The 21,090-nt window shown below is 38.9% G+C and overlaps 1 protein-coding gene and 1 long non-coding RNA gene across 15 annotated transcripts in view; one reads left to right on the forward strand and one right to left on the reverse strand.

Moving 5' to 3' along the window:
- Positions 1–706: 706 nt before the first annotated feature.
- On the reverse strand, positions 707–4,385 carry LOC309659549. Of its 3 annotated transcripts, none has more exons than XR_014262884.1 (2): positions 4,274–4,385; positions 707–1,810 (listed from the first exon to the last, which is right to left on the reverse strand). It is a non-coding gene; the product is annotated as an uncharacterized lncRNA (long non-coding RNA). The 3 variants fall into 3 exon arrangements; XR_014262885.1 differs by lacking the exon at positions 4,274–4,385 and adding an exon at positions 4,184–4,273; XR_014262886.1 differs by lacking the exon at positions 4,274–4,385 and adding an exon at positions 4,074–4,176.
- A 135-nt stretch (positions 4,386–4,520) lies between these two features.
- GOLGB1 (golgin B1) overlaps positions 4,521–21,090 on the forward strand; it is an 86,649-nt gene continuing 70,079 nt past the window's right edge. For 10 of the 12 annotated variants that reach the window (XM_082459370.1, XM_082459374.1, XM_082459375.1 and 7 more), the window contains exon 1: positions 4,522–4,656. The gene's annotated coding sequence lies outside the window, so the exon portion shown is untranslated. Of the gene's footprint in view, positions 4,657–21,090 lie in introns of all 12 variants that reach the window. The other 2 variants (XM_082459373.1, XM_082459372.1) reach the window with 1 other exon arrangement.

A 21,090-nucleotide genomic window follows, 5' to 3' on the forward strand; every position in this document is an offset into this window, starting at 1 on the left:
TAAATCCCGCATGCCACAACTAAAAGATCCTGCATGCTGCAACTAAAGATCTCGCACACCACAACGAAGATCCCGTGTGCTGCAACTAAGACCTGGTGTAGCCAAATAAATAAATATTAAAAAAAAAAAGAGAGAGAGCGAGTTGAGGCAAGGTCCTCGATGGCTGTCTCTAGAATGTGCAACCCTCAGCACCACACAGGCATAAAGAAGTCATGTATCTTATTGGAAAAGAGTCTCCAAGGGAGCAGAGACTCAACACCTGTGTCCCTACAAGAGTCCTAAAAGGTGTCTTATTACTGGGTCTATAAATTATGCAGCCAAATCTTTCACTCATATTAATCAGCCTGTATTTCTTGTGCCTGTCAGCCTAATTAAAATGTGTGTAAGGCAAGGACATTAGAAGGTTGGTAATCTTGAAGGCTGAGAGGAATGAAGCAGGAGAGAAAGGCTAGGGCTGCACTTCCTTCAGAGATCAGAAGAGAGACTGTTAACTGCTGGTTATACAAAACCTATTAATATCTTAGTTTTGACTCTAGGTTGAATACATCTTCCTAAACAGCATGCGTAGAGCTCTACAGTAATAAATGCAGAAAATATCTTAATTGTTAAAGAAATCTTCTAATAAAGATTAAGGAGAGTTCATTGAGCAGGACACACCTAGGACAATTTAGAGATGTTTAGGAGGTCTACAGACATTCTCACAATATCTGCTCTACATGCAAATTTATTAGTTATATCAGCAGTAGTGGGGTAACTTTGTTAGTCTTGGTGATATTCTAGACTAGGAATATTGATGAGGGTAGGCTTTAGTGATACAGTCCTTGAAAGTACCTATGAAGCATATCAGAGATGTCAACTTGATATGTAACTTGAGTTCTAGTGACCTCTTTGTGGTAGTATATTAATCATTAAATATAGTTGTATCCTGAGGGACTTTTATAGTACTTGGGAGTTCTCCAAAAAAGGGGCCTACCACATCCGCTAAGATACATGATAAGAACATTCTTCAAATTGATGGGCTAGAGAAGTCTCCATCACAAAGCCTGCTTAAAGGACCGAGATTTATTCTTAGATCCCAGATAAAAAATAAGCCACATAAAGTGCCTGACATATGGTCTGTGCTTAGTAAGTATTTGTTGAATCAATGCTGAGTAAGAGCTGTATGGTTACATCTCTTAGGAATTTTCTTCTCTTTGATTTCAGGTTCCTCATGCCCTTGGCTCTAGGTGCCTCAGGATGAGAAAGTCACCACTGCTCCCCATATGTGAGCCTGCTTCCTCACATATTGTAAATGCTCAGTAACAATTCATATAGAAATAGTAACTGAGTTCTTGTGGCATAAATGTTGCTTCTCCTCTACAAACTACCGTGGCTTCATCCCCTATAGAGAATAATTCCACTTGTTTCAGCCATTCCCACCCTTTGCCTACCAGGGCTTCCAAGATTTTCTGCTTGGCTCCACAGAGCCTGCTGATTCTGTGGGGGAAGACTCTTGAAGTTAGAAGAGGCCTCAATCAATTCTCCTGGAGCCTGGATTATTCCAGGCCTTTGAGTCAAACAGTTATAGCATCTCTAGCCCCTGAAGACACAGGGGGAGTTTTAACAGTGGTTTCTTCTTCAGCTGTCAGAGGAGCAGATCCTAGCAAGAGCTGGGAGACAACTCTTGCCATCTTCCAGGCAACGATGTCTGGCCTCTTCAGTTCTCCTGTTCTCCCATGTGCCAGGGTTTCTGCTTAGCCCTGCCCACCTTTGGGCAAAACCGCTGCTGCTTGAGGATGCTCAGCAAGAGCTGAAAGACAGGTACCAGGGCCTTAATAGCAAGATAAGAGCATAAATCAGCAAGTTTCTGTATCCCTCAGGCATCTTTGATGCCTCTGAGAAGCCTGAATCAGGACATCTACTCATTCCACACTTATAGCCTTCTCAAGAAACAACCTACCATCCTTGGTCCCCATCCCAAAGTTCATCCAGCAGGAGGCAAGGAGACACCTGCAGCTCCACAGACAGAAGAGCCCCCAAATCCTAATCTCTTCCATCATCAAAGAGAGACTATCTACAGGGACCCATGGAGAGCAAAAACTGGAGCTGGGCTGGAAAAAAACACATCAAGGGTTGCTGTACATTTCAAGTTTTAAGGAGTACAGGAAGCTGGAAGTCATCAGGCCTGGTCTCAGTTTTCCTAACGTCAGCTCAGTCTCTCCATGGGTCTAGTGCTTAATCAGGAGTGCCGACATTCCCAGGAGGAAAGTCAGGAGAACAAAGTCCCAATTCCTGTAGAGAGCTTCCTCTGGCATCTGTTTCTAGGAGTTAATTGGTATGAAGGATGACTACCAACTGCGACATGGAGACAAATGGCCTGAAATCTACCCCATGTCATATTGGCCTCCTTGGGACACTAAAACAAAGCCCAAACAATTCACACAACGGCAGTCCCTCTGTCCTCAACATAGGTGGGACACCAGTTCCCGTCTACTGTGGCTGCATTCTGTAGGCAGGCCCTAGTCAAGAAATGGGCACCAAAGTATGCACAGGCATCTCTGCACTTCCAGAGGAGACAGTGACTTATGACAGTGACCTATGACTTCCCATGACTTACTACTTATGAGGGCTAGGGATTTCAGAACAGTCTTTTCTTAGGCTTTGAGTATTGGTATTTGGTACACTCTGGATCCTTCTGGGATTTTTGCTGACCTAGGGGAATACAGATAAAGACCCAGACCTCTGTGGGTAAGTATACAGACCCAGACCTCTGTGGGTAAGTATACAGATACTTTCATACAAAATCCAGATCTCATAAGTTAGACTTCTTTACCACTAGGGAATCCTGATTAGTGAGGATTTTATTTAATGACTGTATTTAAATATAACTCACAGAGACCAGCTAAATGAAAGGTCTGCACATCATCAGGGAGCAATTTCAGCTGTTGATGCAGTCAGCTGGGTGCCTCAACCCTCAACAGCTGCAGTTGATATACAGCAACATTCCCTTGCTCACTGACCTCAAATAAAATCTCTTGGAGAGCCTGCAGAATAAGCCCTGCAAGCCCTGGCTCATGTTGGGCCCTGGAAGGGCTGCCCTTTACATTCCAAGTGTTAAGAAGTACAAGAGAATGAAGCAAAAGCCAGCATGCCTGGTCTCAGTTTTTCTAAAATTGCAGTCCCCTGCACCCACTATACCCCATCTCTGCTTGCATTTTTCCTAAGCATTTTGCCATCTACCATATTACAGTTGACCCTTGAACAACGTGGGAATTAGGAGCACTGACCCTCTGTAGTCGTAAACCCCAGAATAAATTAGGGAGTTGGTTCTCCCTATACATGTTTCTTCCTTACAGGTGGTTCTGATCATGGGTTCAACCAGGCCAGACAGTGTAGTATTTATTACTGAAAAAAAATCAGTGTATAAGTGGACCCGTGCAATTCACACTTGTGTTGTTCAAGGGCCAACTGTTTATTTTCTCTCTCCTCACTAAATTATTATTTTCAAAAGGGCAGGAACTTTTGTTTCTTGATCTCAGCTATATCTCCAGGTCTAAGAACAGTACACAGTGATTACAGGGGACTACAATTTTAGATGGGTAGCCAGCAAAGGCCTTACTGATGTTCGAACCTCAAAGGGTTATGTAAGCACTAGGGTGAGGATGCATATAGTGGGCTGAGTGCCTGGTACACAGTAAGACTCAATAAATTCAAATAATACTCATCGTCAAGAGAGTGCCTTAAATCACAGGAACTGGCTACTTTCCCCCTTTCCTTAGGGGCTTAAGGAGAGCAAGCATGTTTTCTGTGACTATTACTGGAGCGCCTCACTGACTCCCATTCCAGGACCCAAGCCCTCAAACCCTCAACCTCTGTTTAAGGGCCAGTTCAAGCCCCACTTCCTAAAAGGCATTTCCTAGTATTCACTATTCTCTCTCATTCATGTCCTTAAAAACATCTCTGATCCTTTCATACAGATGCCAGGTTCTTGTCCGAGTTCCATCAGTAAGTCGCTGTTTGTCTTTGGACAAGTCACTTTAAACTGGTTCTCATTTTTCATCAGTAAAATGAAAAAGTCATATTAGACCACCTACCTTCTGGCTCTAATATTTTGACTCTAAGAGCAAAACCCACATCCCCACTCCCTTCACAGCTCATTCAACAATCCTAACGGCAGCTGGTTTCCCGGGGTGCAGTGTCTCACCAAAAGCCCAAGCCCTAACCCGGGTCAGGCACCGCCAACCCCGCGGAGGAATGAGAAGAAATCGGCCGTCCCATCAACACCTGACCTTACCAGAACGCCCGCCCTCCCGGCATTTCCGGCTCTTCCTTAGATTTTCTTCCGGAACACTTGCTCCCGTCTGACTCCGCCCCTCCTCCACTCTTTAGAGTCTATTGGCTGTTTCTTTGAGGAAGCGGAGCACTTCCCGACGTTGATTGGTCTCTGTCATTGTTGATGGGTTAGTTACAAACAAGGCGTGCCTGGTCTCCCTGGTAACGCTCTGCTGCTAGTCCTGATTGGTCCATAGCCTAATCCCGTTTTCCGTCCCGACTGCCAGTGGTTGAGTCCCTTGGCGGGGCGCTGCAGCGGTAGGTGTCGCGTACGGGATTCCCGAGCTGACGTGGCTTAAATTTGGGAGGGGGGCAGCTGGAGCCTCCGGCGACAGCCTCTTCCAGGTGAGTGGGGGACGCTCCCCAACTCTTCGCCTCCTTGAGCCTTGTAACGGTCACCCGCGCCACAGGGCCCGCGGGGCTGCCAAAGCAGCCACACTCGGGTTCCCTCCCCATCCTGATTCAGTCCCGGATCCGGCCGTTCAGTCCGCCTCTCTTCACCTACCAGGCCTAGTTCTAATCGTCCACACGCCAGCTGGCCCCGCCAGATGGCTTCGGGGTCGCCCTGTGTGGCCTCTAGGCACATATGCGCTGTCTACCCCATCCCCAGGACGTTTTTCCTCCGGGAGCGACGGAGAAAGGCGCTCCGGTCGGTCCTGTCGGGACGGCCTTGTTCCCTGAGCGGCCTGCTCAGGCTGACCTGTGTACGCAACAGCTGACGTCGGAGAGAACCTGCCAGACCCCTGCGCTGAGGCCCTAAACAAACTTAGTGTCGGGAAGGGGAGGCGGGACCCAGACAAACCGAAAGTCTTGAGGGCAGAGATCGCAGAAACATTGGCGACAGTAACTCAAACGAGGGCCTGACGAATGATCCTGCTAATGAGTTGCTGGAGAGATTGGGAGAGAGGGAAGATCCTTGCGATCCCATCAACACTAAAGTCCCAGGAATCAGAGGTGGTCAGGCAGTTAGAGGAATGGGAACCCTGAATAGAGTTCTGGAGGAAAAAGAACTTGATTTGGTGGTGTGGAGGATGTTTATTCTGCGTAACAGGAGTGGTGCGTAGGAGTGTGAAGCAGAGGATGAGCCCCTCGACAAATGAGGAATATATTTGTCTGACTTACGCAAAGAGTTCCAGTTGGTCTGTGGGGAGAGGACAGTTTAAGAGTGGGGCAGAGATATATAAAAATCACTGGATAAGTACTTTCACTTTTGGAGGTAGTTGGAAGCTTTCTGAGCTTTTAAAGACTCTCACAGTTCTGTGCAAGATGGCAGTGGAGAACTCCCCGCAGAAAGGCTGGAGGCCTTTTCAGAAGAATGAAGTAATTAAATGTGGATGGTCAGAATGATTGTGAATGGTCAAAAAATTGCAGACGTTGTACACTGACTGTTTCACAGCTTTTATTTTTCATCCTTTGACCATGGAATGGCCATTTAATGCTTTCCTCTTCACTGCATTAAATTTGTTGGACTACATCAGTAGTTTCCAAACATTTTTAATTGCTTGCCCTATCAGTAAAACTTTTTTTTTGAGCAACCATCCTCTAAATACTGTATATTTAATTATAAATAATGTATGAATAACACTGTAAATATATTACTTATAAAATATACAAAAACATACATATTTAAAAGGATGAAAACAAATTCTTGCCCATTTTCTGGCACACTCCCAACCCAATCTGGGGATCACATAAAGATGTTTCCTTATTTTTTTAGAAAGGTGTTTGTATCTCTGAGGACTTCCAGATTGGGGGAATCCTTTTTATTTTATTTTAATTTATTATTATTATTTTATTATTTTTGAGGACCTCCATTCCTCTGAGATGCAGCCTCTTCTAAAAATAATCATCCTTAGGATATAATTCTCTTTTCCCTCTACTTGAATATTAAAGTCTCTCTTTTTTTCCCCGTTACATTAGTGGATTAATTAAAAGGATGTTGATTTTATTCTTGTTTATAAAAAATCATTCATAAACTTTTCTAGCTTAACTATATTAGAAATAAATTATTTGGGACACATCTCACCACTGATCATTACCTTCTAGTATATTGTTAGGAACCACTATATGAAAGGATGTTAAGCTCTACAATACTCCATTTTTAATTAAGCTAATTTAAAATCAGCAATATGTGCTTTTGGTAAAAGTAAATTCAATACAAAAGGATATAATATAAAAACAAAAATCTCTTTCTCCTCTATGTACTGATCCTTTTCCACATTCCCTATTTCCCAGAAGTAAGCACTGTAAATAATGTTTATTCTTAAGAAAATTTCTGATTATATTCAAGCACATGTATAATATATATCCCTCTCCTTTTCTCTCTCAAACAAGTTGAATCATAATATATCTGCTATTCTACACCTTTTTTTTCCCACTTTATACTATAAGGTATTTTTTCCATATCCATAAGTATAAAACTACCCCATTCTTTTAAAAGGCTGTACAGCATTCCCCTGTAGAAATATCAAAATGTATTTAGCCTGTCCCCTACTGATGGACATTGATATTGTTTTCAGTCATTAGTCATCACAAACACTGCTGTAGTGACTTCCCCGGCAGTCCAGTGGTTAAGACTCTGTGCTTCGACTGCAGGGGGCACAGGTTTGATCCCTGGTCCAGGAACTAAGATCCTGCATGCCTCGAGGCCAAAAATTTTCAAAAGTAAAAATAAACTCTCTTAAAAACAAACAAACAAACAAAAACCACTGCTGTAGTGAATATCCATGTGCAAATATCCTTTGTTCCCTTGCATGAGCCTATCTATGGTATAAACAATACGGAATTCTTTAGAGCCCTACTACTGTGAGTCATTTCATTTTAGTCTAGTGGTTATATAACTGTAAGTATATGCAAGTATATGAGTGCCCTCATGCCTCCAGCACTATTTTCAGCCCCAGTGAAGAATGTTGGGTGATGAGGTTGCTCAGAAAATAGGTTATCTTCTGAATCTCTACCAGTAAAGAAGCTTTGTTGAGCTCTGTGACTGGGAAGATTACTTAACTTCCCTATGCCTTACACACTTTAATACTAGGGATATTGATAGAACTCCTCCTTGGGGTTGTTTTAAAAATAAAATGAGTAAAATGATGAGGATAAATAAGTTATTATATGTAAAGCAATTGGAGTAATATTTAGTACATAGTACTGTGTATATAAATTATAGCTACCGTTTACTTCCAAATTTGTTTAATAAAAACAGGTTTTTTTGTGTCATGAAAACTAGTTTTCCATTTTCTAATTGTAAAATTATATCATAATATTGCATATGCTTTTCCCAGCTATATAGCACCATTTCCTATCAGCTTCTCAAACTGGTTGAGGATCACTTAGAATTAAGGAAAACTACTGAGGCTCAGCTAAACATACATTGAGTGAGTTTGAGGAGTGATCTGGAAATACAGCCATTTTCTGTGTTGTTGTTTCTGTGGGAAAATGTGATTTAAATTCCAGAGCAAATGGTGCGTATGCATGTAGTCATAGGCATGTGCTCACTGTCTTCAGTTACTTTATTTTCCCATGCATTTTGTACTAGGTTCTCTGTGGTTGGGGCATGCCTTATATTTCTTTTTATATTTTTGTGGTTCTTAGCATAATGCTCCACACCAAGTAGATATTTTGAAAATAATTAGCAGTGAATACTGAGAAAATAAGACTCATAGAATTCTAAATGCCACCTCAACACAAAGTGTTGGGATCCTGTGGCAGAATTTATAGGTGTGGCCAGCATTGACTTTGAGGGATTGTTTTATTTGCCTGAATGTTTTATTGAACCCTGACCTTGGCATGAAGCTCTTTATTTTATTCTTTTTCCAAATTGCTATTCATGATTCTGGTGCTTTATAAAACAACAGCAAGAGCATTGCTTGTCCAGTAGTCACAGATATTCCTTACATGAATTTATTACTATATCTTTTCCCCTTTACTAATTTTTTTTTAAATTAATAGCTACTTTATTTATTTATTTATTTATTTGGCTGTGTTGAGTCTTCGTTTCGTGCGAGGGCTCTCTCTAGTTGTGGCAAGCGGGGACCACTCTTCATCGCCGTGCGCGGGCCTCTCACTATCGCGGCCTCTCCCGTTGTGGAGCACAGGCTCCAGACGCGCAGGCTCGGTAGTTGTGGCTCACCGGCCCAGCCGCTCCGCGGCATGTGGGATCCTCCCAGACCAGGGCTCGAACCCGTGTCCCCTGCATTAGCAGGCAGATTCTCAACCACCGCGCCACCAGGGAAGCCCTACTAATTTTTATATATGCATTTGCCCATTTCTATCCTACAGTGAGCCTCTTAGAGGCAGCGATCCATCTTTCTTCGTTTAGCTTAAGCATGGCTACTTAGTGGCTCTCTTGCCCTCAAGTTCCCAACCTCTGAGCTACGTAAAGACCCTAACTGGGCCTGAGGTGCCCATCCTTTTACACTTCCATGTTATTCCTTTAATGTCAACAGCTATAGAAATCACTCTTGCATCATGGAGTCATAAAGCAAAGTCCAAATAGAAAAGACAAGATAAATCCTTGTACTTAACCTAGTTTTCACGATACTTAGTTCAGATGATGACCAGTTTATTATTATTATGAACTTGTGAATTTAAATATTTTCGGTGGATTTAAATATCTGTTGCAATTTAATTCATAATCTTATTAGAAACTCAGTTGTTCCTTTGGCCTGTGGGAACTTCTTCAGTTTGTCTCCTGGATCCTTTTGACATGACTCTATGTTAGTCTTTGATAGCTTCTTTGCTATTTTATATGAAAAAATGTTTCAGGCTCATTTTGTACCATTTCCTGCTTCAGAATTGAAATCAGCCATTTCTCTAAGAAGCCCTCCTATTAAAAAAAAATTGTTTTTAAACTGGGGAATAGTATTTCAAGACTAGAAATACTTATTGCTTCTCAGTTTGTCATAGTGTTTTTCAATGGACAGAGCTAGGAAAATATATGTACTAAGATAAAATACCTTGTAGGTTCATACTGGTACTTTTTTTTTTTTAATTAATTAATTAATTTATTTTTGGCTGTGTTGGGTCTTCGTTTCTATGCGAGGGCTTTCTCTAGTTGTGGCGGGCGGGGGCCACTCTTCATCGCGGTGTGCAGGCCTCTCACTATCGCGGCCTCTCTTGCTGCGGAGCACAGGCTCCAGACGCGCAGGCTCAGTAATTGTGGCTCACGGGCCCAGCTGCTCCGCAGCATGTGGGATCCTCCCAGACCAGGGCTCGAACCCATGTCCCCTGCATTGGCAGGCAGACTCAACCACTGCGCCACCAGGGAAGCCCCATACTGGTACTTTTGATTCAAATTCAAGATTAGTTTTTATTTTGGGGTTCTTAATTTCTTTTGTGTTATATGTCTATCTCCTTTTTTCATAATGACTATATGATAGAATTACTATGCCCATAATTGCTCATTTAATTCCACAGGACACATATAATAGTCAAGGAATAATAATGATAATGACTGCCACCAATTTGGGTTGTTAAAATTTTTATAAGTTTTATTTTGTATATGCTATTTACATTTTCCCCATTTTTAAAAATTGGAGCCCTATATGTTGTCAGAGCATATAATCATTAAATACTATGCTGTCTCCATCCCAGCCTTAGTTCTATGAGTAACATATTTAGTGCTCACACCAGTCCTTATGATGATGTTTCTTTAGTCATTTTGGTTATCTCAAGCTTTTTCTCTAATAGATGCCTTAGGAAAGGCTCCTGGGAAAATTTTTCATTAATTTTCTTGCAAGTTGGTAACATTCTGTGTGTGCTCTTTATATCTGAAGGTCATTTTTGCTGAAAATAAAATCCTTAGCTCACATTTTCTTTCCTTAAATATCTCAAATCTGTAACTCCATTTTTTTTTCTGGCAAAAACATTGCTGTTGAAAAGTCTGACCATAGTCTTTTTTTTTTTTTTTTTTGCTTGTAAGTCACATTTCAGCCTAAACCTCAAAGAATTCTTTTTAAGTCCATTAATTTTACTAGAATGTCTTGTTGGTCATTCTGTTGATATTCTCAGGTATCTGGTGGCCTCTTTCAATATGTAACTTCAAATCTTTTAAAATTTCAGATAAGTGCTCTTGGCTTTTGTTTTTTGCGTTTGTTCTGTACCTTTGCTTTGTTTTTCTTTTTCAGGGGATCCTATTATCCTCATTGCTTATCTGCAATATTTATCACTTTCTCTTGATTCCTTCTTTACTATTTATTTCTTTGAATTTTTTAAGAAACAAAGCATTAGGAACAATTTTAAATTTACTATAGAAAATATGCAAAGATAGTTCAGAATTCAGTATACCTCTCACCCAGTATTCTCTAATGTTAGCATGTTACAGTAGAAAAGTGCATTTGTCAAAACTAAGAAATCAACACTGGTGCATTACTAGTAACTAAACTCCATACTTTGGATTTCACTTATTTCTCCACTGATGTCCTTTTTCTATTCCACGGTATTATCGTAAGATATCACATTTAGTTTAATCTTCTTCTTTTTTAAATTGAGATAATTGTGGATTCACATACAATTCTAATAAATAATACAGAGAGATACCTTGTATGCGTTGTTCAGTTTCCTTCAGTGGTAACATTTTAGAAAACTATTGTATAATATCACAACCAGGATGCTGATAATACATTCCCCAATTTTATTTGTATACGTGTATGTTAAGTTCTATAGAATTTTATCACCTATGTGTAGGTTCCTGTATCCAACACCACAGTTAAGATATTGAACAATTCTAACACCACAAGGATACCTTGTGTTGCCTTTTTATAATTATAACCACCTCCTACCCTCTCACCTTCAGCTTCTCCCTAAGCACTGGTAACCATTCATCTGTCCTCCATTTCTAAAATTTTGTCATTTCAAAATATTATGTAAATGTGGAATTATATAGCATGTAACCTTTTGGAATTGGCTTTTTCTTTTTCGTTCAGTATAATTTCCTGGAGATTCATTCATCTAAATTGTTAGGTGTATCAGTAGTTTGTTCCTTTTTATTGCTATGTAGTATGCCATGGTATGTATGTACAGGCGTATCTTGGAGATATTGTGGGTTCAGTTCCAGACCACTGCAATAAAGCTAATATCACAATAAAGTGAGTCACGCAAATTTTTTGGTTTCCCAGTGCATATAAAAATTATGTTTACACTATATTGTAGTCTTTTAAGTGTGAAATAGCATTATGTCTAAAAAATATACATACCTTAATTAAAAAGTGCTTTATCATGAAAAATGCTACCATCTGAGCTTTCAGCAAGTTGTAATCTTTTTGCTGGTAGATACAGGATCTTGCCTTGATGTTCATGGCTGCTGACTGATCAGCGTGGTAGTTGCTGAAAGTTGGAATGGTTGTGGCAGTTTTTAAAAATAAGACAACATTGAAGTTTGCTGCATCGATTAATTCTTCCTTTCATGAACAAATTCTCTGTAGCATGCAATGCTGTTTGATAGCATTTTACCCACAGTAGAATTTCTTTGAAAATTGGAGTTGATCCTCTCAAACCTGCCACTACTCTGTTAACTAAGTTTATGTAATATTCTAAACGCTTTGCTGTCATTTCAACAGGCTTTGTAGCATCTTCACCAGGAGTAGATTCCATCTCAAGAAACCACTTTCTTTGCTCATCAAGAGGCAGTAACTCCTCATCCATTAAAGATTTATCCTAAGATTGCAGCAATTCAGTCACATCTTCAGCCTCTACTTTTAATTCTAGTTCTCTTGCTGTTTCCACCACATCTGCAGTTACTTCTTCCACCAAAGTCTTGAACCTCTCAGAGGTCATCAATGAGGGTTGGGCTTGACTTCTCCCAAACTCCTGTTAATATTAATATTTTTACCTTTTTTCGTGAAGCATGAATGTTCTTAGCAGAATCTAGAATGGTCAGTCCTTTCCAGAAGGTTTTCAGTTTACTTTGCCCAAATCCATCAGAGGAATCTATGACAGCTATAGCCTTAGGGAATGTATTTCTTAAATAATAAGACTTGAGAGTTGAAATTACTCCTGGGTAATTTCAAAAAGAATTTGGGTTGCAGAATGGATGTTTTGTTAGCAGGCATGAAAACAACATTAATCTCATTATACATTTCCATGAGAGCTCTTGGATAACCAGGTGCATTGTTAATGAGCAGCAATAATTTGAAAGGAATCTTTTTTTCTGAGCAGTAGGTCTCAACAGTGGGCTTAAATATTCAGTAAACCATGTTGTAAACAGACGTGCTGTTATCCAGGTTTTGTTGTTCCATTTATAGAGCACAGGCAGAGTAGATTTAACATCATTCTTAAGAGCCCTAGGATTTTCAGAATGGTAAATGAGCATTGGCTTCAACTTACAGTCTCCAGCTGCATTAGCCCCTAACAAGAGAGTCAGACTGTCCTTTGAGCTTTGAAGCCAGGCATTAACTTCTCTCTAGCTATGAAAATCCTAGATGGCATCTTCTTCCAACAGGAGGCTGTTTTGTCTACGCTGAAAATCTGTTGTTTAGTGTAGCCACCTTCACTAATTATCTTAGCTAGATCTTCTGGATAACTTGCTACAGCTTCTACATCAGCACTTGCTGTTTCACCTTGTTTCAACCTCATGAACCAACCTCTGCTAACTTCAAACTTTTCTTCTGCAGATTCCTCACCTCTCTCAGCCTTCATAGAATTGAAGACAGTTAGGGCCTTGCTCTGGGTTAGGGTTTGGCTTAAGGGAATGTTGTAGCTGATTTGATCTTCTATCTAGACCACTGAAACTTTCTCCATATCAGCAATAAGGCTCTTTTGCTTTATTATCATTGTGAGTTCACTGGAGTAGCACTTTTAATTTCCTTCAAGAAATTTTCCTTTGCAATGACAACATGGCTGTTTAGCGCAAGAGGCCTAACTTTCGTCCTCTCTTGGCTTTTGACCTCCCTTCCTCACTAAGCTTAATCACTCCTAGCTTTTGATTTAAAGTGAGAGACGTGTGACTCTTCCTTTCACTTGAACACTTAGAGGCCATTGTAGGATTATTAATTGGCCTAATTTCCATACTGTTGTGCCTCAGGGAATAGGGAAGCCCAAGGAGAGGGAGAGACAGGGGAACGGCTGGTGGGTGGAGCAGTTAGGACACATACAGCATTTATTGATTAAGTTCACCACCTGATAAGGGTGTGGTTCATGGTGCCCCACAACAATTACAATAGTAACATCAAAGATCACAGACCACCATAAATATAAGAATAGTGAAAAGGCTTGAAATAGTGCGAGAGTTACCAAAATGTGACACAGAGAGAGATATGAAGTGAGCAAATGCTATAGGAAAAATGGTACCAGTAGACTGGCTCAACACAGAGTTGCCACAAACTTTCAATTTGTAAAAAATGCAATATCTGCAAAGTACAATAAAGCAAAGCTCAATAAAACGAGCTATGCCTGTACCATAGTTTATTTAACCATTTACTTGTTGAAGGACATCCTTGCTGATTCCAGTTTGGGGTGCTTAAAACTAAAGCTGCTAAGAACATTCATGCATAGGTTTATGGGTGAATTTAAGTTTTCATTACTCTGAGATAAATGCCTAGGAGTAAAATTACTGGGTCACAAAGTGGTTACATGTTTAGTTTATGGCTAATTTCTTTTTGATTTTTAAAATTATCCTTCATTTCAACTTGCTTTTTATTTTAAGGCAACTTTGTTGTGATTATTCATATACGTATTCCCTTTAGTTTCATCTTTATTTCCAAAATATTTTTTTTAATTTTAAATTATTTCTTGTGTTTCTGCTTCATTTCTGGGTTTTTCTATTTTTGATGGGGGATAATTGATAAATTTATTTGTTTTAATTCATATGAAGAAATCACATATATACCTGTGTGTGTGTGTGTGTTCACCAAAGTTTGCATCTTAGAAAATGGTAAGAATATCAAAGTTTAATTTTTCTTCTGTAAAAGTAAATATGATACACATTTCTGTCATATACCTACTGTTTGTGCTCTGCTGTACTGTTAGGTGTTCTACATTCATTTAGCAATTAATACTTAGCCATTAATTTTTGTTAAGTAGGTGTCAATATTGGAAGTAGATATTAATCATTTTTTAAAGCTTCTTTGAGGTGTAATTGACAAAAATGTATATATTTAAGGTGTAAGTGATATATTGATATATGTATACATTGTTAAATGATTACCACAGTCAAGCTAATTAATATATTTCTCATCCTACGTAGTTACCTTTTTTTTTTTTTTTTGGAGGTGAGAACATTTAAAATCTACTCTCTTAGCAAACTACCTATACTCACCATGCTGTACATTAGATTCCCAGACATTATTCATCTGGCGTAATTGAAATTTTGTACCCTTTAACAAATATCTCCCCATTTCCCCTACCCTCTACTACCTGGCAATCACTATTCTACTCTCTGCTTCCTTGAGTTTGACTTTTTAAAATTCCATATATAGATGAGATCATGCAGTACTTGTCTTTCTGTACCTGGCTTATTTCACTCCACATAATGTCCTCCAGGTTCATCTATGTTTTCACAAATGTCAGGATTTCCTTATTTTTTTAGGACTGAATAATATTCCATTGTGTGTATATACTGTATACATTTTCTTTATCCATTCTTCTGTCAGTGGGCACTTAGGTTGATTCTGTATTTTAGCTGTTGTGAATAATGCTGCAGTGAACATGGGAGTGCAGATATCTCTTCAAGATACTAATTTCATTTCCTTTGGCTATATACCCAGAAGTGGAATTGCTGGATCAGATGGTAGTTCTATTTTTAATTTTTTGTAGAACCTCCATACTGTTTTTCATAATGGCCATGCCAATTTACATTCCCAGCAACAGTGTTCAAGCGTGCCTTTTTCTCCACATCCTGGCCAACACTTGTTATCTTTCGTCTTTTTGATAATAGCCTTTCTAACAGGTGTGAGGTGATGTTGTGATTTTGATTTGCATTCTCTTGATGATTAGTGATGTTGAGCATTTATCATATACCTGTTGACCATTTGTATGTCTTCTTTTGAGAAGTGTCTATCTAGGGCTTCCCTGGTGGTGCAGTGGTTGGGGATCTGCCTGCCAATGCAGGGGACACGGGTTCGAGCCCTGGTCTGGGAAGATCCCACATGCCGCAGAGCAACTAGGTCCGTGAACCACAATTACTGAGCCTGCGCGTCTGGAGCCTGTGCTCCACAACAAGAGAGGCCGTGATAGTGAGAGGCCCGCGCACCGCGATGAAGAGTGGCCCCCGCTTGCCACAACTAGAGGAAGCCCTTGCACAGAAATAAAGACCCAACACAGCCATAAATAAATTAAAAAAAAAAAAAAAAAAGAAGTGTCTATCTAAATCCTTTGCCCATGTAAAAAATTGGGTTATTTGTTTTCTTGCTATTAAGTTGTTTGAGTTACTTATGTATTTTGGATATTAATCCTTTATCAGGTGTGTGGTTTCCAAATATTTTCTTCCATTCCATAGTTTGTCTCTTCATTCTCTTCATTGTTTCCTTTGCTATGCAGAAGCTTTTTAGTTTGATGGAATCTCATTTTTCTATTTTTGCTTTTGTTGTCTGCACTTTGGGGAACATAGCCAAGAAATAATTGCCCACACGAATGTCGAGAAGCCTTTTTTTCTGTGTTTCTTCTACTACTTTTACAGTTCAGGTCTTGTGTTCAAGTTTTTAACCAAGTTGGAGTTAATTTTTGTATATGGGGTGAGATAAGGGTCCAAATTCATTCTTCTGCATGTGGATATCCAGTTTTCCCAATACCATTTATTGAAGAGACTGTCCTTTACTCATTGTCTATACTTGGCACCTTCTTTGATGATGAATTGATCATCCTTGCTTTGGCCATTCAGGGTCTTTTGTGGTTCTATATGATTTTAGGATTTTTTTTTCTATTTCTGTGAAAAAAGCCAGTGGAGTTTTGATAAGGATTGTGCTGACTCTGTACATTGCTTTGAGTGGTATGTACATTTTAACAATATTAACTCTTCTAATCCATGAACACAGGATATCTTTGCATTTATTTGTGTCTTCCTTAATCTCTTTCACCAATGTTTTATAGTTTTCAGTGCACAGATCTTTCACCTCCTTCGTTAAATTTATTCCTAAGTACTTTATTATTATTTTTGGTGCTATTAAACATGGGGTTGTTTTCTTAATTTATTATTTTTTTGGCTAGCTCATTGTTAGTGTATAAAAACAATAATTTTGTATACTGATTTTGTATCCTGTGACTTTACTGAGTTCATTTATTAGTTTTAACAGCCTTTTCATGGATTCTTTAGAGCTTTCTATATGTAAGATCATGTCTTCTGCAGAGACAATTTTACTTCCTTCTTTCTGATTTGGATGCCTTTTATTTATTTTTCTTGCCTAATTACTCTCCCTAGGAATTCCAGTACTATATTGAGTAGAAGTGGTGAGAATAGGCATCCTTGTCTTGTTTCTGATCTTAGAGGAAAAGCTTTCAGCTTTTCACCATTGAGTATGATGTTAGCTGTGGGCTTGTCATATATAAACATTATGTTGAGGTACATCCCATCTGTATCTAATTCAGTTTTTATCATGAAAGAGTGTTGGATTTTGTCAAATGCTTTTTCTGCATCTATTCAGATGATTTTATGATATTTATCCTTCATTTTGTTGATGTGGTGTATCACATTAATTGATTTGTGGATGTTGAACCATCCTTGCATCCAAGGAATAAATTCTACTTGATCATGGTGTATGGTCCTGCTAGTGTGAAGTTGAATTTGATCTGTTAGTATTTTGTTGAGGATTTTTGCATCTATGTTAATCAGGGACATAGGGCTGTAATTTTCTCTTCCTGTAGTGTCCTTGTATGGATTCATTATCAGGTAACACTAGCCTTGTAAGATGAATTTGAAAGTGTTCCCTCCTCTTCGATTTTTGGGAAGAGTTTGAAAAGGATTGGCATTAATTCTTCTTTAAACATTGAGTAGAATTCACCAGTGAAGCCACCAGGTCCTGGACATTTCTTAGTTGAGAGGTTTTTGATTACCGTCTCTTACTGTTATTGGTCTGTTCAGATTTTCTATTTCTTCATGAATGAGTCTTGGTAGTTTGTGTGTTTCTAGAAATTTATCCATTTCTTCCAGGTTATCCAATTTTTTGGCATATAATTGTGTATTGTAATCTCTTATGATCCTTTGTATTTCTGTGATATCCATTGTAATGTCTTTTCTTTTATTTATTTATGTATTTATTTTTGGCTGTGTTGGGTCTTCGTTGCTGTGTGCGGGCTTTCTCTAGTTGTGGCAAGTGGGGGCTACTCTTCATTGTGGTGCACGGGCTTCTCATTGTGGTGGCTTCTCTTGTTGCGGAGCACGGGCTCTAGGTGCGCAGGCTTCAGTAGTTGTGGCACATGGGCTCAGTAGTTGTGGCTTGTGGGCTCTAGAGCACAGGCTCAATAGTTGTGGCGCACGGGCTTAGTTGCTTCATGGCATGTGGGTTCTTCCTGGACCAGGGCTTGAACCCGTGTCCCCTGCATTGGCAGGCAGATTCTTAACCACTGTGCCACCAGGAGAGCCCCTGTCTTTTCTTTCACATATACTTTTATTTCAATTTTCTCCTTTCTTTCTTAGTTGATGTACCTAAGAGTTTGTCAATTTTATCTTTATAGAAAATCACTTAGTTTCATTGAAAAACTTAGTTTCATCGATCTTTTCTATTGTTTTTATATTCTTCAGTTCATTTATTTCTGCTCTGATCTTGGTTACTTCCTTCCTTCTGCTAACTTTCACTTAGTTTATTCTTCTTTTTCTAGTTCCTTAAGGTGTAAAGTTACGTTGTTTATTCGAGATTTTTTTTTTTTAAAGTAGACATTTGTTGCTATAAACTTCCCTCTTAGGGAACTTACCTCAACATAATAAAGGCCATATATGACAAACCCACAGCCAACATCATTCTCAGTGGTGAAAACCTGAAACCATTTCCTCTAAGGTCAGGAACAAGACAAGGTTGTCCACTCTCACGACTGTTATTCAACATAATTTTGGAAGTTTTAGCCACAGCAATCAGAGAAGAAAAAGAAATAAAAGGAATCCAAATTGGAAAAGAAGAAGTAAAGCTGTCACTGTTTGCAGATGACATGATACTATACATAGAGAATCCTAAAGATGCTACCAGAAAACTACTAGAGCTAATCAATGAATTTGGTAAAGTAGCAGGATAAAAAATTAATGCACAGAAATCTCTGGCATTCCTATACACTAATGATGAAAAATCTGAAAGAGAAATTAAGGAAACACTCCCATTTACCATTGTAACAAGAAGAATAAAATACCTAGGAATAAAGCTACCTAAGGAGACAAAAGACCTGTACGCAGAAAACTATAAGACACTGATGATAGAAATTAAAGATGATACAGACAGACGGGGAGATATACCATGTTCTTGGATTGGAAGGATCAACATTATGAAAATGACTATACTACCCAAAGCAATCTACAGATTCAAAGCAATCCCTATCAAACTACCAATGGCATTTTTCACAGAACTAGAACAAAAAATTTCACAATTTATATGGAAGCACAAAAGACCCCAAATAGCCAAAGCAATCTTGAGAAAGAAAAATGGAGCTGGAGGAATCAGGCTCCCTGACTTCAGACTATACTACAAAGCTACATTAATCAAGATAGTATGGTACTGGCACAAAAACAGAAATATAGATCAATGGAACAGGACAGAAAGCCCAGAGATAAATCCATGCACATATGGTCACCTTATCTTTGATAAAGGAGGAAAGACTATACAATGGAGAAAAGACAGCCTCTTCAATAAGTGGTGCTGGGAAAACTGGACAGCTACATGTAAAAGAATGAAATTAGAACACTCCCTAACACCATACACAAAAATAAACTCAAATTGGATTAAAGACCTAAATGTAAGGCCAGACACTATAAAACTCTTAGAGGAAAACGTAAGCCCAACACTCTATGACATAAATCACAGCAAGCTCCTTTTTGACCCACCTCCTAGAGAAATGGAAATAAAAACAAAAATAAACAAATGGGACCTAATGAAACTTAAAAGCTTTTGCACAACAAAGGAAACCATAAACAATACGAAAAAACAACCCTCAGAATGGGAGAAAATATTTGCAAATGAAGCAGCTGACAAAGGATTAATCTCCAAAATTTACAAGCAGCTCATGCAGCTCAATATCAAAAAAAGAAACAACACAATCCAAAAATGGGCAGAACACCTAAATAGACATTTCTCCAAAGAAGGTATACAGGTTGCCAAGAAACACATGAAAGGATGCTCAACATCACTGATCATTAAAGAAATGCAAATCAAAACTACAATGAGGTATCACCTCACACCAGTCAGAATGGCCATCATCAAAAAATCTACAAACAATAAATGCCGGAGAGGGTGTGGAGAAAAGGGAACCGTCTTGCACTGCTGGTGGGAATGTAAATTGATACAGCCACTATGGAGAACAGTATGGAGGTTCCTTAAAAAACTACAAATAGAACTACCATACGACCCAGCAATCCCACTACTGGGCATATACCCTGAGAAAACCATAATTCAAAAAGAGTCATGTACCAAAATGTTCATTGCAGCTCTATTTACAATAGCCAGGACATGGAAGCAACCTAAGTGTCCATCAACAGCTGAATGGATAAAGAAGATGTGGCACATATATACAATGGGATAATACTCAACCATAAAAAGAAATGAAATTGAGTTACTTGTAGTGAGGTGGATGGACCTAGAGTCTGTCATACAGGGTGAAGTAAGTCAGAAAAAGAAAAACAAATATAATATGCTAACACATATATATGGAATCTAAAAAAAAAAAAAAGGTTCTGAAGAACCGAGGAGCAGGACAGGAATAAAGACGCAGACATAGAGAATGGACTTGAGGACATGGGGAGGGGGAAGGGTAAACTGGGATGAAGTGAGAGAGTGGCATGGACATACATACACTACCAAATGTAAAATAGATAGCTAGTGGAAAGCAGCCACATAGCACAGGGTGATCAGCTCGGTGCTTTGTGACCACCTAGAGCGGTGGGATGGGGAGGATGGGAGGGAGACGCAAGAGGGAGGAGATATGGTGTTATATGTATATGTATAGCTGATTCACTTTTTTATAAAGCAGAAACTATCACACCATTGTAAAGCAGTTATACTCCAATAAAGATGTTAAAATAATAATAATAAAAAAACAAAAAAACTTCCCTCTTAGACCTACATCACATAAGTTTTGATATGTCATGTTTTCATTTTCATCTGTCTCAGGATAGTTTTTGATTTCCCTTTTGATTTCTTCTTTGACCTGTTGGTTTTTCAGAGTGTGTTAATTTTCACATGTTTGTGAATTTTCCATTTTTCCTCTTGTTACTGATTTCTAGTTTCATGTCATTGTGTTAAGAAATGATACTCAATGTGATTTCAGTCTTAAATTTGTTAAGACTTGTTTTGTGGTCCAACATATGATCTATCCTAAAGAATGTTACATATGCACTTGAAAAAAGTGCATGTTCTACTGCTGTTGGATGGAATGTTCTATATATGTTTGTTAGGTCTTTTCTGTATAATGTGTTGTTCAAGTCCAGTGTTTCCTTATTGCTTTTGTGTCTGGATGATCTATCCATTGTTGAAAGTGGGATATTGAAGTCTCCTACTGTTATTGTATTGCTACCTGTTTCTCCCTTCAATTCTGTTAAAATTTGCTAAATATAATTAGATGCTTTAATTTTGGGTGCATATATATTCACAAGTGTTATATCCTGTTATAGACTTACAAGTTCATATCCTGTTATGTATGAATTGATCTCCCCTG

Source organism: Balaenoptera physalus, assembly GCF_965194825.1.
Source record: "Balaenoptera physalus genome assembly, chromosome: 4".
Taxonomy (NCBI): Eukaryota; Metazoa; Chordata; class Mammalia; order Artiodactyla; family Balaenopteridae; genus Balaenoptera; species Balaenoptera physalus.